The sequence below is a fragment of the Lemur catta genome, chromosome X (genome assembly GCF_020740605.2).
Source record: "Lemur catta isolate mLemCat1 chromosome X, mLemCat1.pri, whole genome shotgun sequence".
NCBI classification, from domain to species: Eukaryota; Metazoa; Chordata; class Mammalia; order Primates; family Lemuridae; genus Lemur; species Lemur catta.
The window spans coordinates 30,969,159-30,996,482 of NC_059155.1; the positions used below are offsets into that span (position 1 = coordinate 30,969,159).

A 27,324-nucleotide genomic window follows, 5' to 3' on the forward strand; every position below is an offset into this window, starting at 1 on the left:
TTTACTTTCGGTGATGTTGTTTGTTTTATATCTATTTGTTTGATATTTATAACCCAGATAAAATGTAATATGCCACCCAAAAGTTTTCCAGAATGGTCTGACTTACTTTCAGATTATTGTCATTTTTATTAAATGTGGATTGTCACAATTATTTTACATTCTTCACATTCCTTATCACAAATTGAGGTGAATTCAAATAGTATACCTTCCACTGAGTAAGCTGAGAAAATTTTCATGACTTAGCAGAGTGTCTAAGGGTTTGTGGTTCTTTGCAATTCCTGTCCCATCTTCAAGCCCAAGGCCAGGGTTTGGGAAAATGCCAACCACATTTGGCAGTAAGAGTCAGCAGTCTGTTAGACTGCAGGAGATGGGGGGCAATGAGTAGAGTGTATAAAGAATCTAAAGAAGGTTTGTGTTTTTTTTTTTTTTACAGTCTCTTAGCTCTAATTGAACACATCTCAATTCCTGCTCAGTAGACAGTTAACACAGGAAGTGTTTATACTCTCCCACTTTACACTGACATGGGACTTTTGTGAGGGAACACCCTAGTACTAATAACATCTCTTCTCTCTTCTCCCTCTCTCTCCATTTCTCTCCCTCCCACATCCATAATCAGAGAGAGAGAGAGAGAGAGAGAGAGAGAAAGAGAGAGGGAGAGAGGGAGAGGGAGAGGAAGAGGGAGACGGAGAGGGAGATGGAGAGGGAGAGAAGGCAACCATTCACAATTGCATGTATAAGTAAAAAGCAACAGGGATGCAAGCTTTGGAGTCTGAAGGCAGAGCTGTAGACAAGTTAGTGGTATATACAGCCTTGAGAAAGAAGAATAACTAACATTTATTGAGAGTGCTAATAAGGATTAAATACAATAATTTATGTAAATATCCTAGGCTATCCTATAATAGTCCTTTAAAACATATTTCCATTCATCTCCACTCTGGTTTAAATTATGAAGAGTCCTGATCAGAATGAACTTTTTCATTGAAAGTAGAAATGTCTGGCTTTCTAAACAAAGTAAAAATGTCATTGAAATTTGTAGATGTAGTCTAGGGGAAGGGAGATATAAGAGGTTAAAAATTTCCTTTACATCCAAACGGGTTTTGTCTTTACGCATTTCTCAAAAACCGTAGCTGTGGTACTTTCTCTTTGGTCCTCAAAACAAAAGAACCTATTTGCAGAGTACTCCAGGGTGGCCCTGAGTGGCACTTTAAAACACTGGTTTTGAACTCCTCCAGGCAGTTCAATGAGGCTGGATACAACAATGGATTCTGGGAGTGAGTTTGAATGGTACAAAAAAGGGGTGGTGGTGGTCTTCTGTCCATTGAAAACAGAAAGCAGAGCCAAAGAAAGAAAAGAATGCAAAGGGACAGAAGGGAATTTTAGGATGTGTTAAAAATTTTAGCAATTGAAAAGAGTACAAAGAACTAGGATCTAGGCAACAGAGGGCTGGTCAAGGAGGCATAATTATTTACCATATAGTTTCCATAGATAACAATAGTCAAATACATTACTCTATCCATGGGTTTTTTTCCAATATTACAGATTCTGACACTGGGTTCCTTTTAGCCACCAACTACAACTAATACACATGATGAACTCTATACAATAATAAAACATAAAATGACCTAGATTTATGTCTCTTTATGTAGAGACTACAGTCTACTTTCGATTAAATTCTTCCAAAGTGTTAATGCTATTTTAAATAATGAAATCATCCTGAAAGGGGTATACTACTGGTTCAAGGAAGATTTGTCAGAGGAAGAAATGGAAGCTGAAAAGTGGTGAGTTATGAGTGGCCAAGGGGCTGAACAATCCAAAAGAGAATAGTGAAAAGGTCGACGAAAACCAAAATGTATAAAAGTATCCATGACCTAAACATTGAAGGTAGGAGCTCTTACTTTTGATTAACTCAACTTTCTTGTACCTAACTAAGAAATCAAAACTTAACAACCATCTCTCAACAGCTAGCCAGTATGATGAGAAAAATAATACTGATGAGAAATGCAAAGTGTAGATTTCATTTAAATTTAATTGAGATCATAATTTGTTAAATCACTTCTGTGGATAACTCACTTTAGGCCATTTTAAAAATTTAAACTATCCATAAAAAGTATTGCAATGTCCTATATGTCAAAGGAAACAACACTTCAGTTTGATTTCCTGTGGATACAATTATCACTGTGGCCATCTAGTCTCCTAAGAGAAGTACTCTCTTTTTGGATACCCAAACCTTTTCTAGCTGCACTTCCAAAACGGCATCCAATAGCCACATGTGATTATTTAAATCTCAATTTAATTAAATTTAAATAAAATAAAAAATTCAGTTCCCCAGTTGCAGTTCCCACACTTGAATGCTTAGTAGCCATATGTGGCTAGTGGCTACTGTGTTGGGCAGTGAAGATACAGAATATAGCATCATCACATGGGTTAGATACCAGGAGACCACGACTTTCAGCATTAGAACAAAAAATTCAAACCATTTTAATGATAGTTTTTCTACAATGTAATTAATATTAATATTCATATCCATAGAGATTATAGATCAGGATTTAACATTTTATTTTTGACTTTAAACAGTAGTTCTCAAAATTCAGATGTGCAGAAAAATCATCTGGGGAGTTTGCTAAATGCAGATCACTCAGAGAGTGATTCAGTAGGTCTGGGATGAGGATCCAGAAATCTGTATTTTAAACATATGTCCTAGGTAATTCTGTCATGGGTAGTTCCTAAACCACATTTTGAGAAACACTGTGATTATGCATCAAAAATTCCAATTATTGCTTTACATATACTAATTAATTTTCTTGAATATATAAGTATTCATATATATATACATAGGCAAGCCCTTATCTCTCTACAAAAGTGCAAAGTGTTCCACAAAGGCAAAAGAAGGAGCTTTCAAACTATGGTATATCTAGGCAAGGATGAGTATAGAGAAAAAAAATCAAGAAGACACTTGTACTAGAAACAAACCCTTTGAACATAATATTCCAGAATATCTATGCAAAGCAGAAGTGATCTAGCCATTTGGCTTCTGGAAATCTCAGGCTTTAGAATAAGTCTGAACATTGAGCTAGCAGGAGAAGAGAAAAAGCTTTGGTGGTGCAGCTGCTGAAGGCCTGAATATTGCATGTGAGCACTACGTGCAAGGCACTAGGCTATGTGCTAAGAGACAAGTAAAATATGGTTATGACTTTAAGAACTGAGTCTAGTGGAGGAAGACAGACCAAAAATAAGTATTATAATACAGTAGCAGGTGTGATTTGAGTGGAACCTCCATTATTGAGTAAGTTCTAGGGCTGCTGGAGAAGTGGAAGGACGGCAATTTAAATGTAGAAAACAGCATGGGGAAACTGTTTATATATTCAAGACAATTAATCAGTATATGTAAACAGCATGTAGAATACAAACTTTAAAATTTGGGGTGCATGTGGTGACCCACAAGTGGTCCAGAGTGGTGGGTAAATAGGGTGCTGAGAGGGCTGTGTAGTGGGAGATAAGGAAGTAGAGGCATTCTGGGTAGCTGGGATAAGAATATGGATGGTCCTGAAAGCCTATTTGGAAAAAAAACAAAATCCTCTAGAAGATTTTTGAGGAGAGGAGCAATAAGATAAGATCTGTATTTAGGAAGAACACTCTAACAGTTAGGCATAAAATGGAGTAGGGAAGGAGTAGATGCAGAGAAGATGTGCTATGATTGGTCATTTAGCTGCATGGAAGAAAAATTACACTCTGGTTGGCAATGTTTCTTTTTTCAAAAAGCTGAGAATAGAGAGAAGCAACAGAATATGAAAGAGATTTTTAAAACAAAGCTGAAAATCTGAAAAAAGAATACAAGTAGTGGCAATGTTTAGAAACGGCTGGAGATTCAATGATCCACCCTGACTTTGTTGATAGAGAGTACCAGCGATGGAGGTGAGAAAGAAAGTAAAAATTTTCAGCAGTCTGGTGAGCAGACAGGTCTAAACTGTTTAGGTCTTTCGAAGTCATGGACAATGGGATATCTGCTCTAGGTAACACAGGGATGGGCAAACAGCTTCTTCAATGAAGTGCCTTTACATACATACAGCATATTCCACAGTAGTTAAGAGCATGAGTTATGAGGACAAACTTCCTGTGATAGAATATTGATCCTGCTGCTTAGTAATTGCGTCATGTGGTAGACAGGTTACTTAAACTGTGTCTCAGTTTTTCTAACCTTAATATGGAAATAATACTACCCACTTCATGGGAGTGCTGTGAATACTAGTAAGTTCATACATGTAAGACATTTATAACATAGCCAGGCACTGAGTAAACATTCAATAAATGTTAGCTATTCTTATTATTGTGTGCATATATGGGTGGTGAACACACACTTAACTGTGCTATGCCCAATAATGTTAATCAGTATAGTTTATCAGCCCAAGGAGCATCTGCAGAATACTGTCCTGCATAGATAGCATGCCTTAATTATCGTATTATTCATAATGATCATAGTAAGTCCTTTTTGGAAAAAGGCAGATATGAATAAATTTTCGAATTTGTAAATATTCTTAGTGATCCCCTTAAGTAAGCTAGTGCAAGCTGGCTCCAGCACACCACTGGCTGGTATATACTAACGCTTATACTCCCGTCCGTAAGACCTGCCTTTCACTCCCATAAAACGCACTCACAGGTGTACTGAAGAGAAAAAAATCCATCAGACAACTCAACTTCAGCTCCCTAAACAACCAGAACCTAGAAATCTACCCCTCTTTAATTTCTCTGAGCCTCAAACACGACACTAAAAAGGTGATTACTTAGCAGAATACTTTCTTTAGCCAATCAGAAAACATCAATTTTCTTAAAAGCACAAGTAAGCTCTTTTTTCATTTATATTCAGAGTGCTTGTTCCCAGAAAAAAGGAACAGAGTGAGAGGTGTTAGCCACAGCTTCCAACTACACAGGAAATTTGTTACCTGAAACCAAGTTTAATATGGAACTTCTAATCACATGCCTAGTTTGCCCAGTTCTCCTTCCTATTAATCCTGATCTATTCCCCCAAGTTCCCTCCTGTATTTTTTTAAGTGTCAAATACATATAAGGTTAAAGAATGATGAAAGGGCTTTATATCATCCTCCTTTCTTTTTTGCCAGAAGGAAATAATACAAGGATAGCTTTACTTTAAGATATGTTACAATATAAAGATACCATCTTAGATAAGGAGAAATTACAATTACATGGTATCTGAGATAATATATTCATTACCTTCTTTCCAAAATTATCATAAACAGGTTATAACAATACTTGTCCTATCTCTGGCTCATTTTCTTGACAATGTTCTCAAATATTCATTGTCAAATGCTGAAGAAGAGTTGTCTATAGTTTAACCATCCATTTATTTCTCCAGTACATGGGATAGTCTCTAATAAATTCAGATCCAAAAATGACCCTTCAAGAATGTTTCCTGAAGAGTTTTAAAGAAAGTTTTACCAGAGAGCTAGTATGAGCTACTCAAGTATCTGAGTCCATTTGCTTAATTGATAATGCAGCTTTAAATAGTATTATTCCCTTTTTCAGTGGGACAGAAAGTATGTTTTTTTCCTAAAGCTAATGAATTTAAAATTGAGAAACCATTTGGGAATTTAAAAAGATGGGAAGGCTGATCTAGTAGATAGACAGACAAAAAGAAAAGTGTGAAACTGAGTTAGCTATATATTTTCTCTATTGATCTGAACAAAATGATCTTAAAACACAAAGCACATCACATTCACGGCCAGCATACCTTAAAATACACATATTTTCATGAAAACAATTTTACAAATTCATTGAGAAGAATATTAAAAACAAACTAGCTTGTTTAGAAGGAAAATATTCCACATTAACCTTTTGGATTGGACAACATTTTGCTTCCCCAAAACATCACAAGGCTCTACTTTTGTTCATATGGATGTATAAATTAATGAAAACACTACTGTTTCTTATACATCTATAAAATTAATCTGGAAGTCACTTACATATTAAAATAAATGTTGGATTAAAAATGGTTTTGAAAAAAATCTCTGAAGTCCTATCAAAGAATATATTTTTTTCAGAAAATGATTGAATTTAGACTTTTTGACTAGTAGAATAAATCAAATTTACCCTGGATCCATCAACTGAGAGGCATCCTGGTGTAAGGGAAAGAAAAAGCACAAATTCTTGAATCAGATAAGATAACCTATAAGTTCAGGCTCTGCCACTTATTAGATATGAGACCTAGGCCAGTTACTTATCCTCTGAGTCTCAGTTTTCTTACCTATAAAATGGAGGTCATATCATCACTGACTTCATACAAGGTTGTCATGAGAATGAACTAAAAACGTACATGTTAAATCACTATATAAACGTTTTATATCACATCCACTATGATTCAATAACCAACAACTATACTGCAATTATAATTTTTTAGTAAAATAAAACCATTTTAATAGAGTAAAACCATTAAGGAATTAAACATGTATTCACTATTAGCATACAAATACAATTCAGTCATAAAAGTCACCTACTTAAATTTGAAATTATTCATTGGGTCACTCTGGAATTGAGAGATGGCAAAGAGACAAGGTTATCATTTTTTAATGCAAACATTTTTTACTAATATTAGCATAGAGAAGTTCTTCCCAGATATAGTAATTCCAGTAGCATAACAAAATCCAGCATTTTTCACTGCCAGAAACTTAAACCAGTAACACTGGTCTATGAGAAACCTCTATTTATTGAACAAAGCAATATTTTCCATGAGAATGTATCTAATTTTGTCGTGGAGAAAATGAGACCATCTCTGGTTTTAACCAGAAGAGAAAACCTCAACAACTTCTCACATTAAAATGTACAGAGATAGCTCTTCTAGAGTCAAGCATGCATTGGAGTATAGGAAAAAAATCTCGCAAGCACAACTTTCCAACACTTAGCAAAACAAATCAACCAACACCCAAAGAAGAAACTGAAGCTATAAATTCAAATAAACGGGCTGCAGGGAGACTACACAAACCTGCTGTTGCTTTAATTGCAGACAATTCAATTCAGCAGCTGTTGGTCCAGGCACTAAGCTTCACTGTATGCTCTTCAACGTAACCTTGAAATATTGTCACTCACTCACTTCTCCACATCATCTGCATGCTGTCCAATTAATGAGGAGCGAAATCAACTGTCAAACCACGCATCAAAACAGAACATGATCTTTTAGCTCTTAAGCACAGGAGCACAATATTTTTAGAATAATAAAGCAAGAATGAAGATGAAAATCCTTGACAATAAATGATATTCAAACTTATCAAAACATGTGGTTGTAGGAACTAAGCTTCTGTTCCGTTCAGCAAGAAAGTGAAACTTTCTCGGGGTTTTTTCATTTGCAAGGATACTTTCTGTCTAACTGTGTATAAGAAGCCTTTCAAACAACATTCACCAATGCCTGATCAGGGTCTCAAGTTCTTCATTATTATGGACCAATATGTTTCTGAAAGCTTAAGAGAATACTTAAGAAACACTTTTGATCCAATGATATTTTACAATACAGATGGTTTGGGGCTGGTATTTTTAGCCTTGCTGTTCCCAGCACTTTTTTTTCTATCAGGAGAATAAACAAACAACAATAATATATAATGTTCATCAACCTAAGTTCAATAATAAAATAAAAATAAATTTGCCAAACAGACGTGTTCTAGAATACTTTCTATTTGAAGTTTCCTTACTCTTAACTATATCCCAAATCTATACAACCAATTAACAAATACAGGAGTTAATAAACTCAAGAGAAACATAACATACTAAGTGTTTAGAAATTGCTTTTCGCTTCCAAAGCACTGTGTCTTCTGTGCAAATATTCAAAGCTATGTCACATACTACCAGTTGCAGACATCAGATTTCGGAAATTCAATACAAGAATACAGCAGAGAAGCGTGCACAATTAAGGGATCGGGACTACGAATTTAACAGAAAACCCAGATTTTACACAGCAATCTGCTACAAACATTATAGCTGGGGGCAGGCATGTTTTATGCGGCTATTTTATTTAGCTCATTAGAACCTTATTTTTCCTTCAGCAGAGTTGAACTGAAGGCAAAATAAGAAAGAGAAATGCACTTTGAAACAAAAGGGAAATTTCAGATAAAATAAACATACTGTACCTGTATATTGTACCAGGAACATTGTGACACTCTTCAGGGAACTGTTTCACGTTGTATCCTATCGTGAGTTATTCTCTCCTTACCCTCTTCTCTCCACAAAAAGAAAAGCCAAAGCACCTCAAACCCCCACTACACACTATCCCTAACCCACCCCCCCATTGAGGGGGAAAAAAACAGCCACAATTCAGCTCAGATCCGATGCTTCTGTTTAGCTCAGCTCCAGCCGAACAACTGAGCTTTAGCAACGGAACATAGGGAGGTGGATTCTGATGCCAGTAGCACTTCCATCCACTTCACTTACACAAAAGCAGGCAGTGGAAAATCCAGGAGCCTTGAAGACAAGGGCTGGAACTGGCTTTTATGAATTGCTATTACTGCATGTGTCACCATCCATCTCCAATGACGGACACTTATAGGCTGAATTGGGAGTGGAGGGGGTGGGGTGGAGGAGGTTGGAGAGCAGGTGGAGAAGCAATTAGCAGTATGTTCATCGGAGAATTCTTTGGGATTTCATACATCAGTGCCTAAAGAAACAGCATGCATTTGACAAATCAGAACTTTACAATTTGCATGCCTTAGAAATCTTAGCTCGCAGCTCAAAACAAAATAATGTTTGCCCACTCTTATAGGGTATGAAAAGTCACCCCTCCACTTTCTCTTTCCTCCAGCTACCCTGGTTCCTGAGAAATCAACATTCAGAATGAATATTTGCTAATTTTCCCTAAAGAATTATATTGGAAGCAAAGGAAGTATAAAGAAATTAAATTCTATTGAACATGACATCTCTTAGAAAAAAGGGAAGAAGCTAATTATTTTAAGCCAACTTTTTATCCCTAGTCCCATTCCCCAAGTGTAGCTTTCACACCTATAATCAGTGGATCACACAACTTTTGTGCATATATTTAACACTGAAAAGCAAATCTATGTCTACCTAAAAATAGTTCAGTTAAAATCAAGGAGAAAAGCCAAGAGCTATATGCAGGACCTATTTGATAGGTGATCTTAAGAAGGCACTTTACCTGTAAGTGCTTCAGCTTTACTCATCTGCTAAAGTACATTTTTAGACTAATTTTAAAATTAATCATGAGTAGGAACAAAAAGGAGATAGTCTCTTAGGAAGGAAGCATGATACAATTGAAGGAGCACTGGGGATAAGTATCAGGAAACCTGGGTTCAGCTTCCAAATCTACAACTTTCTAGCTGTGTGACTCTGGATAAGTCACTAACTTCTCTGAGCCTAAGTTCCCTTATTTATTAACTGGAGATAATAGTACCTAACATGACTGCTTCACAGGATTTCTATGAAGAGATAATTAGGTAATGGATACAAAAACCCTTTTGTAAATTGGAAAGGGCTATACAATTATATGGGATTATTATTACTACACCCTGAAACAAATCTTGCCTAAATGAAGTGAGACACCTCTATCACATAAGGCAAATAAAAAGACAGGACTAATATAATTTCACAAAACATTGTTCATTTCTTCAAATTTTAGCATTGGAAGGAATCACTGTTTGCTCTTAAAATTCCATAGAGGGGAAATTTTTTGAAAAGAAAAATTTAAAAATAATGCATTAAAATTTATTAAAAAGACTGGAGTCCTCTCATTCCCTCTTTCCTTTCTGAAAAGTCAGTCCGTTTTTCTACATATGGTCTAGTATTATGTCCCATCTAGGATGCAAAATACTGGACAATGAGCATTTCCTTTTGTTAAATCATTCTATTTGCCCGGTACATCCACATTGCCCAGTGCGTGGAGAAGGATTCGAGTTGATTAGCTAAATCTAAATTCACAAGGTAAAAATCCGAAGTCATGCTTTATGAGGCTCCAAGCTGCCTTGATACTATATATACAGTGACCAGCTGGCTTAAGCTTGGACACAATTTTAGCATATGAAGTCCTGGGGTAGCCACACCTGGGGCACTAAATGATCCAGGCAATGTTTGGGGACCTTTGGTTTGGCCAAATCCCACATGTCCTGATTTCCATCTGCATGGTGGTTACCCAAGTGTGTGTTTGTCCACATGGGCCAAATCTGAAGAGGCCAAAAGAAAGGTGGGGGCTATAGCAGAAATATCAGATGTCAGCTCCCCTTGGCCCCCTCCAATGCCATTTGTGTCTTCAAACAGTGCCCAGTGTACTTCTTGTGAGAAGAAAGAAAACTTTTTTCTAATTTTCCCTTTGAATGTTATGGCTACTACTGAAAGTGCCAGTAAAATATATATCCCAAATCCATGTTAAATCAATGGAGAAATGGATAATATGAAACACAAAGGGTTAGGTGACTGGGAGCTAAGAGCAACCAAGCTATTAAAAAGGGGAAGGGGAAAAGAGGAGAAGAGAGGGAGGGGAGGAGAGAGGAGAGGGGAGGAGAGGGGAGGAGAAGGGAGGAGAGGGAAAGGGAGGGAAAAAAGAGAATGAATCTAAAGTGAGAATTTTCTTTCTAATCAGAAACATACTTGCTGAGATCATCTAAAATCTTACCTTCTAGAAAGTGCTTGCTTGCCTTCTGTGGTATTAGGAATGGTCCTTTTACCATTACAGCTGCAATCCTAGCCTTTCAACTGCTTAGGTAAACAGTCAAGAGCTTGAAAAGGTACTGGCAGCCCTGGCACCAGAACTCACATTCCTTTGGCATGTGGAAAGTCAGGCACGTGGGATACAATTCTCCAGAGGCCTCATCACTGCAACCCTCAGCCTCACCTGCAGCATGGCTGGACACCGAGAAAGGTGTCAGCTCAATTTCAGGTTTGGCAAAGGAGGCTTGCCTGAGACTTTTAAAACCACATTGGTAAGAAAGGAACAAAGGCTGTATTTCAGAATCAGGCTGTTCTGCCTTTGGGCATTGCAACTAAACTCCTCTGCAAATTTAAGCTTGAAATTCATATTCCTCAAGTTCCTCAGAAGGGCCATTCAAAGTGAAGGGAAAAGGACAGGAAAGATGTTTTTTTGTTAGCTTCTTTCCCACAGTCAAAAAATAAGGATCTTATCAAGAACATGACTGACAGAGTGTCCCAAAAGGCAATGAGGTGGGAATCAGCAGCTTCAACCCAGATTAACAAGAATGGAAATGAAAGTATCAGAGCATCCTGATAAAAACAAACACACACACCAAAAACCATTGCAATGTTTCCTTTATCCTGATTTAAGGCTCCAGAATGTAAGCGCTAATGGTTCCCTAAAGCACCCAAGCTCCTCCTCAGCAGCCGTCACCAAGCCTGACTGATCTTTTCAAATGAATTCCCCTCATTTGCCACCTTGGATTCTGAGTATTTTTGTCAAAAACAAAAATCCCAGTGGAAGATTTCAAATAACCAAGAACTTGAACCAAACTGTGAACCTAAATGGAGAGAAACAACACTAATTTGCTAAATTCCAAACAAAATAGAAAGGTTAACAGTTTGAAAGCAATAACAACTAGTGAATTTATTTGAACCAGAACAAAGATTCATGTTTTCTGAATCAATCAAACTTGCACCAGACCCTGAGAGTCCAATCAGTTCAATCTCTTGCAAAGAGCACACATCAAGGCTTGGTTTCACCTTCCTGAGAGAACACAAAGGAAACACAGAATGAACACTGCATAAGGAGGTGGGAGAATTGATTTCTCCAGATTTTTTTCACTTTTTGACCTTAGTCAAGTCACTTCTATTCTCTTAGCTTCAGCTTGCTTGCCTAGAAATGGCTGGGCTGGGACTGCCAATATCCCAGGTCTAATAGTCTATGCCAGTTGTGAAATTTAGTCTAGTGAGAAAATAGACAAAGTCATGATTTAGCCCTGATCTCCAGGAAGCAGAGAGATGGACCACCCCAGCTCTCCTAAGTTTTCATGTTTCTACCTTACTTTGAAATATGCTTCACATAGGAGTTGGTAGCTGTCCTTGTTCAGCCTTAGGAATAATCAACCTAAGATTCTTTTTCAGAATTTCTCTCATCAGAAAAATGTTTCAGGAACAGTTTGTTTTCCTCAAGTAAAAGCTACAGGTGAGTAGTCTGGTCCAATAAAAGGAAGAAGGAAGGAATGACAGTAATCTAGAATATGCTGAGCACTTACTGCATGCCAGATGTGGCATGATACTTTACATAATTTTCTTAATCAGTCCACACAATACAGCTATCTCATAGGCATTTTAATCCTCACTTTATAGGTAAAGAAACTGAGACTTACTGATATTAAGTGACTTTCTTACAGCATCTGACTGGTAAGTGATGGGACTGGGATGTGAATGTAAGCAATCTGAATCCACAACCATATCAACATTCTAATGATTAAAGGCATACTTCCTTCTTGATCCAATGATTCAGTAGGACTTGCTTAGTGAATAAATCAAATGCCGAGTCAATACAGTGAACGTAAACTTCCTTGCATTTATATTGGATTGACTTTTTGAAAAAACTACATCTGACTGTGTGATATAATGGTTAGGACTACTCAGCTCTAGAGTCAGACAAACCTGAGAATTCTGGCTTATGGACAAGATGTTTAACCACACTGAGTGTCAAGTTTTCCTGTGTGGCAAATGGGGAAAGAAATAGTACCTACCTCGTCAGGTTGTCAGAAAGTGTCAGCGATGTGATAGCATCTAGCACAGTACTTAGCACAAAATAACTACTCAATAAATACAGATTAGAGTTATCCTTGCATTCATAAGCAACACAAAAATGAAAGGTTATAAAGAAAAAGGAAGCTAGGATTCATTGAACTCAAGTCCTCTTTGGCTGTAGCACAGATATAGTTTGAAAGAGGTTTTCTGTGGCCCACCTACATTCTTCAAAACTAAGTGGCACCTTATGGCAGATTAGCATATTCATGAATAAATATGAATATATTAATTGATGTTTCCTAAGTAGTAGCAAAGAAACTTGTCACGTGCTCTGCTAAGCAGCAAGCGTCCCTAGTTTCCTGGATCCTATCCTTCTAAGGAGAGAGATAGGAAGTAGCAGGTGGAAGTACTGCTGGAAGTACTAAGGCATCCCTCTTCCCCCAATTCTTCAAGCCCTGGTTTCTCTCTCTCCCGTTTACCTGTGGCCCTCTTTGCATACACACTACCTTCTCTCCTCCTCCTCCAGTTTATTCTATTATAGTTTTATTGTGTTTCTTCCCTTTGCTCTAGCTCTATTTCTGCTCATCAGCATCAAGTGTTATCTACGGAATGTGTGCCGGGCACTGCACTAGGTGAAATAGAGGAGCATCCTAAAGTTAATCAAAGAGATATGTGTCCTGTGGCCAAACAGATCTAAGATACACAGGTAGACTAGAATTTTGGCAACACAGTAAATGCAGATATAACTGGATAATTTGGTTGACTTCAGAGCACAAAATAGTTTTATCTAGTTAATGATTTGCATAGTGAAGAATTTAGAAAAATTGTACTGATGTCTGCAGCTTAACTTAAAATGCATAAAAACATGCATAGATAGATAGGTGATAAAGCAAATATAAAAGAATGTTTATTGTAGAATCTAAATGGTGGGTATCTGGGTATTCATTGTACAATTCTTTCAACATTTCTGTATATTTGAATATTTTCACAATAAAAGGTTGAGAAAAAGGAGAGAGGGTAAAGGGTACAGCTTATTCAATCTCAAATGTTTCAGCACAAAATAATCATATTTATATAAAGAAGCATAAAGCAAATAGGGCAAAATATTAAACAATGGTGAATCTAAGTGAATGGTATGAAAGATTTCTTGCATTATTCTTGCATTTTTTCTTTATACTAACATATTTCAGACTAAAAATTTAAAAGATAGCTTGTTGAACATCAACCCCTTTTACCTAGTGTCTCAGTTGCCATTTTTAGTAGAGAGGGTATGTGGTCACTGGTAGAAGAGATATTAGAAAGAAAGGCAGAAGGATGAGTAATGACAATAGTCACCCAAAGATGTACCTTGGGTGCCTAATATATGCAAGACACTATGCTAGGCACTGTGGAGGATTCAAAGAGGTAAAAACATAGTGTCCACCCTGACAGGGCTGACAATATAGGTGAGGGAATGACAAAGCAGTGTTTGAAAGGGTAACTGGCTGGACCAGAGTTCTGAAAGAGAAAAGTACAGAGATTGGAAAGGTAGGTTAGAGCCAGATTGCAGAGAGTACTACTGACTGCCAGGCTGAAGGGTTTGGACTTCATCCTATGGATAATGGGAAGCCATTTATAGTATCTGAGTCAGGAAAAGAACATGATCTAAAACTGATTGGCTAGATAATAGAATTGGGGGGGGCACAGGTACCTTTGACAGGCATATGTTTTATATTCATATACTGCTTCTGGCCCTTATGTCTACTTCCCGTATCTGGACATGGCCTTAAGGGATTTCTAGCATTCTGGATGCTGCCCATTTTTCAAACAGCCACTCTGTGACATCTCTTCAGCCTCTGTCCCTTTCCCTCCCTCCTCCTCCAAGGGGAGCAGGCCAGCACTTGCCTCAGTCCTGCTGATTCAGCATGCAATAAATAAGCCTCATATAATGTTTTTGAAATGAAGTTGCTACACTTCAAAACTCTGATTTCCTCCATGATAATCACACCCCAATTACTGCTGGGATCACTGATTTTGAGTTGGAAAGAATGAATATTCAGCTAAGTAACATGTGAAGGAGTATAAGGAGGTATGTTCTGTGTGTAGAAGGAAACAATTATTCAAAGTGATCTCTATACCAAAAGAAAACCTAACAAAGATGGCATTGCTGAATAATGGCAAGTGATTAGGGCAAGACCTCTCAAAGACTGCCAAATTAGAAAGTACACTTTATCTGCCTCCAGTCCCCTTGCCTTCCGCATAAAGCCCATCCTCTAATCCAATCATGTTACTCCCCCCATTTAAAACCCTGTGCTCACTCATCCCTGCATATAACACAATGGCCATGCTTCTTAGCAAACAGACTTGCTTCACCAACTGGCCACAAGATGCCTTTCCAGACTCTTATCCTGTCCCCCTTTCCCACACTCCCAGTAGTTCACACACAGTATCTTACCTTTTTCTGAACTATCCAGTTTTACACATGTGACTGACTTATACATGTTGGTGGTCTCTCTTCCTGGAATCCTTGCCCACCATCTCTTTGTCCACCTAGAGTCTAGGCAATGCCCACTTACCCTTTATGATTCAGCACAGTTAGACTCTGACCTGTAGACTCTGACCTCTTGCCCACCCCCAGAAGTAATGTAATTCCTTCTACCATGTTCCCAGGGCACCTTGTACATACCTCTCTTTTTGAGCACCTTTTCCACATTGGAATATAGTCATTGGTTTGAGTGTCTATCTCCCCCACTAGACTACAAGCTCTTTAAGGACAGGCAGGGATTACATCTAATTCATTATTAAACCTCCAGCACTTAGCAAAGGGTCTGGTCCTGTATATGTGCTCAAATATCTATTGAATGAATGAGTTTGAACATCAAGTGCCCCTTGAATTCAAACTCAGCATCTTTGAAAAGTGAAAATTAGAATACTATGTGACCAAAGTAATCCTGGTGAAGTGTGTTTGAGGACTTGATTGAAGAAGAAATGGTAGAAGGACATCTTATGAGGCTTAGTGTGAGACGGTTTCTATCCCAGGAAACTCTCACTGGCAGTTGTTGCTGGCTAAAAAAGAAGAGCAGCTGGAGCAGATGAGAAGGGCCCTTATTGGGGATTTCCCTATCCTTATTTTTCACAGTTCACCACTGAAGCAATATTGTTTATGTAACATTCTCCATACAATGTCTCAACTCCTCTGAATTACTGTCACACTTTCATTTGTGTTCTGCCTACAGATGCATTTGGACCAGCCTTGTTAATGAGTGTTACTGAAAGTTCTCCAGTTCTTCTCACCTATCATTATTATGCCATATTTTGTGGGTAAAAGATCACCAAAAACCAGAACACCAAAAAGGGGAGGAAAGCAGAGTTAATGAAAACTTTTATTTCACCATGCCTTCCACCCTACAATGTTTTATACTATGTAACAGTAACAACAAAAAAGGAAAATTAAGACTTCAGCAAAACTTTACATTTTGTAGGCAAGAAAAAGAGGAAGCAACACTGAGGACTGGGATATAAATCTTTAGACATATGATCATAGCCACTTCTGAAAAGTAAATATTGGGCTGTTTTAAAAAAATAGCAAAAATCAATTAGCTCATTCTGTGACTAAAGTGAGGTACATGGTGATTTTCTTTTAAAAACTGAGTCGGTTTTGATCTTCAAAAATGTCAAACTTGGGAAACACTTTAATTTTTTTGTACATATAAATCTAAGAGCCAAGCCTAGCTTGAGGAAGATTTAAGAGACATAAAATTTCTCTGAGGTGTCTGCCAAATCTCTGCAGCAGAGACAAAAACCCTGGAAAAGCTGACACAATCATAACTCTCACAACATCACCAGCAGGCCTGTGCAGGGCTAGATGCACAGAAAGTCACTGTTCTTTCTCTCAAATTGTTTGTAAACAGAGAATTAGATCATTTGCTTATCAGCTATTTGGTGGCTCATTTTTGCTTAGATATTCCACAGAGGAAAAAAAAAAGAATAAATCCCCATTGGTACACATCCCAATTTTCAGCTGGATAAATTTTTGTTTATATGATGGGCTTGCTTGTTAAAATCTTCTCTTTCTTTCATTTACTCCTGAATGCTCTTTCTCTTGTGTGTGCTCTGTCTCATGTGCGCGTGCGCTCTCTCTTTTCTTTCTGTCTGGAAGGCATTAAAGGGGTATTTACGAGTATCTAGTATAGTGCTTAATGGAGTACTTTCACATAGTAAGCCTACAATAATTCATCAAATGAATTGAAACCCTAACTGTTATTTCTATATTCAACTTATTTGATCGTGAAGCAGAAAAAATGTAGATTCTTTTTACTGGAGTATTTAAAAGTGACAATTCCTTACAAAGCAATATCATTTTATTCAGATGAATCATGCTTAGGACTTCTGTTCTTTAAAGTTCATCCATTTTTGCACAATGGATATTACTTGTAAGGAAAATGAAAGGAAGACCACACTGTAGGATCCTGAATAACAATATGACCAACAATATATTATTGTAGAGAAAATCGGATATACCACACACACTCGAACGTATGTTATTATGGTAATCCACTACATATGTCTAAAATCACTTAACAATGCAAGAATATAGTGCACACATGGGCTGCATTCTTTAAATAGGATTAACTGTTGAATTCAACCAAGGTCTTTCCTGGAGACAGATTGCGGGAAAATACATCTACATGACATTTAAAAAAATAAATTAACCAATGACATTGGCTCCCATGAGACACATTGTTTCTTGTACATTCAATTCTATCACAGTTTTCTGTAGCTCTCTGCTGACATTCCCTTCCCAAAAGACACAGAATTTCAAAATAGAAAGAAAAACAGCAATTGGAACTATTCCGTCTCTCCTGTACCAAGTATTAGATACACAAAAGAAAGCTTTCTGTACATTAACACAGTGTGAACCATGACATGGTGAGATCATGTCAGTCTGGGGCTGTCCTTGTTATGCTGTGGTCACATATAACTTGCCCAAAGGAAGGTACAAAGTCTGTATTCTTACTGACAATGACCGTCAGAGATTGCAGAACAAAGAGAGTTGCATTATAGCAGCGGGTTTTAACTTTTTCTTTAAACAAGTGTTCTTTATTATGATAACTTTTTTTCTCACTTTTATTTATTTAGTTTCCTCATCTATAAAATAACTATTGTATGTATTTAATGTTTTTGCTCTAAGGATTAAATAAAATACCAGTAGACTACTTGGCACACAATAGTTAATCCACACAACCCACATCAACATTTGGCTAACATTTACTAACACCTATTAGGTGCCTGGCACTGGCCTAAGATCTCAAGAAAAAGTAAATCATAGGAGAAAAAACTGATGCTGTAGAGGAAAGCAGGGAGCTGATTTCCAAACGTTTAATCAGCCAGTCTAAGAAATTTATTTATTTTTTATATTATTTATTTCAGCTTACTATGGGGGTACAAAAGTTCAGTTTATATATATTGCCTGTGTCCCCCCATCCACCCAAGTCAGAGCTTCAAGAGTGTCCATTCCCCAGACAGTGCCCATCACACTCATCATGTAAGAAATTTAAATATTACCCTGAGGACAACGAACAGTTTTTGAACTATTTTATATAGAGGCCAGATAGCTTCAGATTTGCAATTTATAAAAATAATTCTATCAGCACTGGAGGAGAGTGGATTGGAAGGGAGGAAGGCTGGAAGCAGTAGCAATCCAGGCTAGAAGTGATGCATGTGTGTTATGAGGTAGGAGTGTGCTCCAGATTAAGGCAACGGTAATGGGTGGACATGGGGAAGATATTTTAAAATAGCTTTCTAAAAAGCAACAGATGCATCATTGTAGAAGATTAGAAAATAAAAATATGCAAAAGTTTAAAAATAGAAGTCATAAGTAATCTTACCATTTATAGCAAGTCCATATTAATATTTTTACATTTAACATTATAGGATTTATCCTCTATATACCTGCATAGATGTATATGTATGTGTATGTATTTAAACTGGGATCTGCCACTCTGTAGTGTCAGATTTATGACCCAAATTTTCTCTTACTATGTCATAAATGATTTTTCGCATCATCAAATATTCTTTGGTAACATTGACTTACATGGCTACTTAATAATCCATCCTATGGATATACCACAATTAATTTCATTCAAACCCCTAGTACTGGACATTTAAGACATTATTTCTTTTCTCTTTTTTGACATTATTATAAACAACTCTGGGATAGACATCCTGGAGTTAAATTTTTGGAAACAACATGATTGTTTCTTCAGCATCGAGCCCTGTAAGTTGAAATGGTAGGTTGAAAGCTATGCTTACTTTTAAGATTTCTGATATATATATTAACAAATTGCTCTCTAGGTGGGCTGTATCAAATTATAGTCCCACTTGAAGTATCTAGGAGTAGGAGGAAATGAATTTGAGAGTGATGTCAAAGATGGAGTCAATTGGATTTTGTGGGTAGAGGGGAGGGTTGTTTCCTCACAAAGTATCAGGACAGGAGCAATGTGAATTCTGCCAAGAGGAGCAAAACAATGGCAGGCCTAAGAAACTGTCTGGGTAAAGGATGACAAAGAAAAAGGTAAGATAACCAGGGGACAGTGAGGAAAAAATGGGAAAAAAATCTCCAGTAAAGTTATGGGCACTTTCATTTACTGCTTTATTCAGCAAAAGTAGCAAATGTAGCAAACAGCTAGTCTCTCTACAGCATTTGGCACTCTGTGCTACCCAGGTCCAGAGTTATATTCATGCAAATCTGTTGATCCATTATTTTCATCCAATAACCATTTATTAGGTGTCTACTATGTGCCAAGTGTTGTTCTGGATGCTATGAGTCTAGAGGTGAATGAAGTCTGGTCCCTTCCCTCAAGGAGCTCACAGTCTAGTGGGGGGAGACAGAAACATCCACAGACTGACATACTACAGCGTGGTACAGGCTAGGAGAGAGTTAAGTCCAGGCCTGACGTTGCTTTGTGTGTGCATTCATATATGTGTGTGGGGGTGAGGTGGGAGAAGTGTTGGAAAGACTTCACAGAGGTGTCGATATTTGAGCTTAGTCTTGAAGGCTGAGGAGTTCCTCAGATGGGTAAGGGTCAAGGACCACACTCATATTCCTTACCAATACCTTGACTGTATGTGCCAGTGCTCTTAAGGACACTCAGTATGGCAGGAAGGATGCTTGTGTGTAATTCAAACCCGCTCCTGAATGGTAACAATAGCCTCCACTGTTATCTGAATGCACATATAAACATAGCACGTTTTACCAATATTATGTTCATCATAGAATATAAAGGATAACAGGCAAGTGGTGCATACAGACTTTTAAAACAATTCTGGTGACATTGATATAATAATATTCAGATCTACCAAGTCCTACTAATTCTGCCTCCTAAATGTGTCCCAAATCTGTTCCCTCCTCTCATGTCACCACTTTCGGGTCTTTATCATCTCTGTGTAGAACAGAGCACTAGTCTCCTAACTGGTTGTATCTACCTCTGCTGCATCCTTCCCACCGTCATTGTCCAAAAATAAAAATCTGATCATTCTACTCTTCTTCTAAAACATTTTTATGTATTTTATTGCCTATAAGCAGCATTTCTCAAATTTCAGTCATTAAAGTATTACTAAGTGTTTTTTATCACATTCATGCACCATGTATACTATTATTTACTTAATATTGGTCTTTAAATCTATGTGAAACTGGTTTGTTTTCTATTTTTACTAAGTAAAATTCTCAGTAACTTTAGATTTGATGACCTAATTCAGTTTTACCTTTTATAAGATATATTTGAATATGTAACTAGTCAAATTAAAACATTTGTGGGAACACAATGGAACCATCCTGGCAGATGCCCTACATTTTGAGAACCACTGGCTTATGGTAGCACATCCCAATTTCTTGGAATTGCAATCAAGGTTCCTCACAAATCAGCCTCAACCTATCTTTCCAGACTCTTCTCCTACCATTATACCTTGCTTTTCTCAAACAATGTGTACCCCAGCCATGCTGAATTCCTCCACATTGAATGAATATGTCCTGCTCTCATACAGCCACATGTCTTTCACAGACTGACCCCTCTATCTGGAATGCCTCCCCTCTACTATTCCTGCCTGGAAAACTCATTATCCTTCAAGACCTATCTGTCATGTCACCTCCTCATAGAAGCCTTCTCCTTGACTCTCCCTCATAGCCAGTCACTCCTTCCTCTATCCCTCCACAGCACTTTGTACCTGTCTCTGTTATACTACACTATCTCAGAATTGTGGGCATCTAGCTCTCCAACTAGACCCAGGAAGAGCTCACACTTTGTATTGTGTTGCATCTCCAGCACTTCATGTGGGCTTAGGTCAGGAAAGAGATCTAGTCTCCCAGGTAATTTTTAAAAAAGCTAAAATAAAACCCAATGTACTTTCCAGGTCCAGACTGCTTACAGGTATGACATGTTTTATAAAGAGAATCATCTAATTCAGAAATAGCCATACTGACTATAGTTTTGGCAGACACAATTAGCTATGGTCACAATAGCAGTTAAGCTAATTTGGTTTTGGCAGGTACTTTACAGCAGACACACTCAGACAGAGAAATTCAAAGCAAATCATTGGGTTTCTGCCAGGATGATCAACTATACCTCACAATAATCTCCCCTTACCACAACTGGAAAGTCAAGAACAAAAATAAGCATTGGGACCAGCAAACCATGGTGGACAGAGCATGAGCTGTGAGGTCAGAAATCTGTATACCCAAACCTCAACTCAACTCCTTATGATCTGTATGAATTTAGATAGCTTGTTTAATTTCTCTGCGTTTTAGTTTTTTCTTCAAGAAATAAAATGGGGATAATAGTATCTACTTTATAATAGTCTTAAGGTAATGCAACAAAGTGTTTATGATGATGCCTGGGACATTTTGTGGGCTCAATAAATAGCAGTCATTACTGTCACCCAATGAGATGACTACAATTCAGATAATATGATGTACAAGGACAGTGAATACATTTCTTAAGGAAATAAATTTATGTTACTAGGCTTTAAAATTGACAGCTATAGATTGTAGCTAAGAATAGCCACAAACAAAACGTCTGTAAGACAAGCTTCTTCTTGGATTTCAATTAAACTCACACCTGGAACATACCACCACACTTCTTTGTGTTCTCCAAGAATTGATCTCAAATCAGGTTACCCTAGGATGAAAAGAAAAATCATCCAATCTTAATTTTTTGCCTTTAATTTTATTTGATACAGAAAAATATCCAAACTATGTGGATGCTTCAAAGTGTCATGTTATTATGACCCCAAGCTTTTCAACCCTATTTATTTCCCAGTACATCCCCGTTGACAACTTGTGCTCCAATCAGGCAAGCCCACCAGTTACACAGTACTCCTCCCTCTCTACCCTTCTCAAAACCCAGCACCAGTATAAGGAAGCATTTTCTCACTCCTCTTCACCCACTTCAAATCTCCTTTACTCTGTTGGAGCCCAAATTAAAATTCATCTCTTTCATAAAGCCTACTAGGATTGGCCTGAAAAACAGATGAGGGTTTCAAGACTTCAGCACTTCCCGGATTAGGCTTGACCTTCCACAGATCAATCCCCAACCCCATCAATATGCCGCTAACCCCCCCTCAGCACTTTTTGCACGCGTTTGTAATAATTAATACAGTCTGTTTCACACGGTCTACTTTATTCTGTAGTTGGTGTGCCCTCTAAATGTTTGCCAACATTAGTGCTATCCGTCTTTGCTGGAAACCCCTAAAGCGCTCAGTTTTTATAATAGGTCTAACTTGCATTTTTCGCTCACCAGAATCCTGCACTGAACCTTATACACACATTTCTCAAAAGCAAGATTCCTTCCCTCTTCTGCTCCCCTCCCCTTCTAGAAATTGAGGGGAAACCCTTTCCACTCGACCTGCTTGGGGAAGGGGTGGGTGGCTGAGGGTCCAGTAAAGAGATGGCTATCTTTATCCCACTATCAAGGAGGCAGAAAGAGAAAGTGTTGACAAAAAGTCACTCCCCACCCATACCACATTCCCATGATCCCAGAGGAAACGAGGAGTGTGTGCATAGGGAGGGGTGTGTGCCCAAAACTGAAATGCAAATTGAGGGAAAAGAGGAAAGAGATCACCCAACTCCTGCAAGCAGCAAGGAGAGTCCGGACACCGCCTCCGCAAAACCTTGGACCTGAACCCTAACTTCGGGCCTCTGAGAGAGGCACAAAGCTTGGGTGGGGGTGGGCGATGGCATTGTGGAGGAAAAAGCGAGCGAGCGGATTGAAGAGAAAAGGAGCAAGGAGAGCGCGCTCCCAAGGCTCTAGGAAACTGGTGCGGAGAGCTTAGAAGCCCACCCCTGACTCCCAGTCTGACACCCCCCTCCCCGGCAGAGGCGGAGCTGGGCGGAGTTAGGCGCTGAGAACAGCAGCCCCGGAAGCACCATCCTCCCTAGGCCCCATCAGTCCCACAGTCCCCAGCCACGGCCACTTGGGCTTTCTGCCTCTCTGACCTCCAGCTCCCCGGCTACCGAAGCGCTACTCCTTATACAGCCGCGGAAAATCGGGACGCCGGGGCAGCTCCTGGGAGCGTAGTGCCCGCGTAGCGCCCCAGGCCGCGCTACACGGCGCAACTGTCTTCTGAAGTCCCCGCCTCGCGCTGGGCGGCCTAGGCCCTGCACTCTGTTTCCAGGCTGGGTTCTCATCCATACAGTGGTCTCCTATTGGTTACTCGTCATTAGGGATGCCAGTGGCCCAACCCCTTGGCTTCATGGGAAATGTAGTTTGAGGTCACTGGAGGCTGTTCTTCCTGGAGAAAGCCAATATTGGCATTGGCGGAGAGACTCAAGCGAAAACAGAGGATTATGGGAGATGGAGTTGAGACACTTGTTTCTATATACCCACAATTCGCCCTCCCCTTCTGATTTTCACCCCCCGCACCCCGAGTTCAGACTGAGGATGGTATTCTGGGTGTTGCAGTTCTGGTGTGCACCGTCTGACAGATCAGTCATTAGCCATTTGGGAGGATCAGACTTATTTTCAGGTTGAAAGCTCAGGTTGGTAGTTAGGCTTATGGGCTCCGTCTGTGATGAAAGGAGTTCAGCCTGTGGCTAGAGTTAGAGGTGTAGTCTGCAACCAGTTACAGGCTGTGAGGTTAAGGGTCAAATCAGTGGCCACTGATGGGGCTCAGTTTATCCCAGATTCAGTGGATTATTTCATGGTCACATTTATTTTTTAATTTTTAAAAATTATTTAATTTTTTCCTCCACGTCTCCCGACTTCCCGGTGGCCCCGTGCGACCTGGGGATGCCCAATGCGGGCACAGCGGCCCCGGCCCTGGGAGCGCCCGGGGCAGAGCGGGCAGCTGGGCGCGGAGGAGTCCAGCGGGCCCCCGGAGGGCGCGGGGCCGGGCAGGAGCCGCGGTGGCAGAGCTGCGGGTCCTTCATGATGAGAGATTTTGGGGTGCTTCTTTCTCCTCTGTGTAGTTGATAGTTTGGGTGGTGAAGAGATGGCTGACAGTGTAAAAACCTTTCTCCAGGACCTTGGCAGGGGAATCAAAGACTCCATATGGGGTATTTGTACCATCTCAAAGCTGGATGCTTGAATCCAACAAAAGAGAGAGGAGCAGCGTCGAAGAAGGGCGACTAGTGTACTGGCACAGAGGAGAGCCCAGAGAATAGAGTGGAAGCAAGAGAGTGAGCCACGTATTGTTAGTAGAATATTCCAGTGTTGTGCTAGGAATGGTAGAGTATTCTGGTTTAGTCTCCTCTTATTTTATCGAGTGTTTATTCCTGTGCTTCAGTCAGTAACAGCCCGAATTATCGGTGGTCCATCACTACATGGAGATGTTTGGTCATGGCTGGAATTCTTCCTCACATCAATTTTCAGTGATCTTTGGTTGCTGCCCCTGTTTGTGCTTAGCAAAGTTGTGAATGCCATTTGGTTTCAAGATATAGCTGACCTGGCATTTGAGGTATCAGGGAGAAAGCCTCACCCATTTCCTAGTGTCAGCAAAATAGTTGCTGACATGCTCTTCAACCTTTTGTTGCAGGCTCTTTTCCTTATCCAGGGAATGTTTGTGAGTCTCTTTCCCATCCATCTTGTTGGTCAGCTGGTTAGTCTCCTGCATATGTCCCTTCTCTACTCACTATATTGCTTTGAATATCATTGGTTCAATAAAGGAATTGAAATGCACCAACGGTTGTCAAACATAGAAAGGAACTGGCCTTACTACTTTGGGTTTGTATTACCCTTGGCTTTTCTCACAGCAATGCAGTCCTCATACATTATCAGTGGATGCCTCTTCTCTATCCTCTTTCCTTGATTCATTATCAGCACCAATGAAGCAAAGACTCCTGGCAAAGCGTACCTCTTCCAGTTGAGACTCTTCTCCTTGGTGGTCTTCTTAAGCAACAGACTCTTCCACAAGACAGTGCATCTGCAGTCTGCCCTGAGCAGCTCAACCTCTGCAGAGAAGTTCCCTTCACTGCATCCATCTCCTGCCAAACTGAAGGCTGCTGCAGGCCACTGAGTTGCCTGCCACCCAAAGGGGATGGGTGGGATTGGAGGGAGGCTGTGGCAGCTCTGTTCCCTGCTTCAACACCATCTGCCAGGGAAGGCAGGACCCACGCTGCCAAGGGACCTCTGCATGTTCACTTCTCTCTGAGGAATTGGAAAGTTTGTCTCTGGTGCACATAAGGCAGAATCTTCCTGACACCAGTGTGTGGATTCTTAACACTACCATGAGTCTGAAAGGACTACAGGTTTTGCTGCAGCTATTTTCTAGCATTTGCCATCCCCTGTGCCTGGACTGATTTGAATACTTTGTTTTTTTCCCTGTGCCATTTTACCCTCCCACCTTTCCTGCCTTCTACCACCCTTGGATGAATGAATTTTATAATCCTAGCTGTTGTATTTTGTGGATTTGTTATTTTTGTTGTTTTTTTGTGAAGCACATATGTTGGATGTGGGAGGTAAGGGAGTATCTCAGTTGCTCCTGGTCACTCCTTTTATAGCCATCACTGTCTTGTTTCTTGTAACTCAGGGTAGGTTTTGGTCTCCCTTGCTCCACTGCAAAAAAGAAAAAAAAGCCTGAAGAGATGAAGCAATGAGACAGGAGGAAAGACCTCACAGCCAGATCTGCCAGGTTTTGGAGTAATTTTTTTTCTTCCCCTTGAAGGGGAAAAAGTTTTTTTCACTGGTACATTTAAAGCCCCCAACTATGGGGAGGTACCAATTCTGGCAAGTGCCACTGCAATACAATACTCAGAGAACCTGAACTTTTCAACTCTGGGAGAGCAGAAATTTACTGTTGGCCACTGCAGGTCTGTCTGGTATTTCAAAGGAATATTGGGTGCTGCAAATAGTAACTGAAGGGGTAAACTATTAAACCCATTAAATCCTGTGATTGGTTGGTGTTTTCCTATCATTATAAGAGACTAAATATGGGGGCAATGTCAAAATACTTGTACGATTTTAAAATTTCACAATTAAACGTGAGCTGGTTCCCACAAATAAAATTATTTAATTTTTTAAATTATTATGGGTACACAATAGTTGTATATCATTATAGGGTACATGTGAGGTCTTGATACAGGCATACAATGTTAATTAATCAAATCAGGGTAATTGGGGTATCCATCACCTCAGGCATTTATCATTTCTTTGTATTAGGAAAATTCCAATTCCACTCTTTTAGTTATTCTAAAGTATACTCTAACTTATTGTTGATTATAGTTATTTTGTTGTGCTATCAAATATTATTCATTCTATCTAACTACCTAACTATATTTTTGTACCCATTAACCATCTCCACTGTATCTCCCCCCTCCCCACCCACAACCCTTCCCAGCCTCTAGTAACCATCATTCTACTCTCTGTCTCCAGGAAATCAATTGATTTAATATTTAGCTCCCACATATGAGTGAGAACATGTGAGATTTGTCTTTCTGTGCTTGGCTTATCTTACTTAACATAAAGTTCTCCAGTTCCATCCATGTTGTTGCAAATGGTGGGACTTCATTCTTTTTTGTAGCTATGTAATATTCAATTGTGTATATGTACCACAATTTCTTTATCCATTCACCCATTGATGGACACCAAGGATAATCCAAATCTTAACTATTGTGAATAGTACTGCCAAAAACATGGGAGTGCAGTATCTTTTTGATATTCTGATATATTCTTTTGGATATATACCCAGCAGGGGGATTGCTGGGTCTATGATAGTTCTATTTTCGGTTTTTGAGGAGACTTCATACTGTCCTCTATAGTGGTTAAACTAATTTACATTTCCACCAACAGTGTATGAAGGTTTCCCTTTCTCCATATCCTTGCCAGCATTCATTATCATTATTGCCTGTCTTTTTGATAATAGCCATTTCAACTGGGGTGAGATATATATATATATCTCATTGTAGTTTTGATTTGCATTTCTCTGATGACTAATGATGTTGAGAATTTTTTCATATACCTATTGGCCAGTCGTATGTCATCTTTTGAGAAATGTCTACTCAGATCCTTTGTCCATTTTTTAATCATACTATTTGATTTTATTCCTATCGAGTTGTTGGAGCTCCTTATATATTCTAGTTATTAGACTCTTGTCAAATGAGTAGTTTCCAAATATTTTCTTCCATTCTGTGGGTTGTCTCTTCCCTTTGTTGATTGTTTCCTTTGCTGTAAAGAAACTTTT

The 27,324-nt window shown here is 39.0% G+C and overlaps 1 protein-coding gene and 1 pseudogene across 3 annotated transcripts in view; one reads left to right on the top strand and one right to left on the bottom strand.

The window, feature by feature from the left end:
• Positions 1–23,345, bottom strand: part of ENOX2 (ecto-NOX disulfide-thiol exchanger 2) — a 300,855-nt gene extending 277,510 nt beyond the window's left edge. For both annotated transcript variants that reach the window (XM_045537544.1, XM_045537545.1), the window contains exons 1-2: positions 23,144–23,345; positions 21,768–21,827 (exon numbers count right to left, since the gene is read on the bottom strand). The gene's annotated coding sequence lies outside the window, so the exon portion shown is untranslated. The remainder of the gene's footprint in view (positions 1–21,767; positions 21,828–23,143) is intronic.
• A 719-nt stretch (positions 23,346–24,064) lies between these two features.
• On the top strand, positions 24,065–25,711 carry LOC123627955 (annotated as a pseudogene). Its single transcript, XR_006731557.1, has one exon. The product of XR_006731557.1 is annotated as an etoposide-induced protein 2.4 homolog (transcript).
• Positions 25,712–27,324: the final 1,613 nt, after the last annotated feature.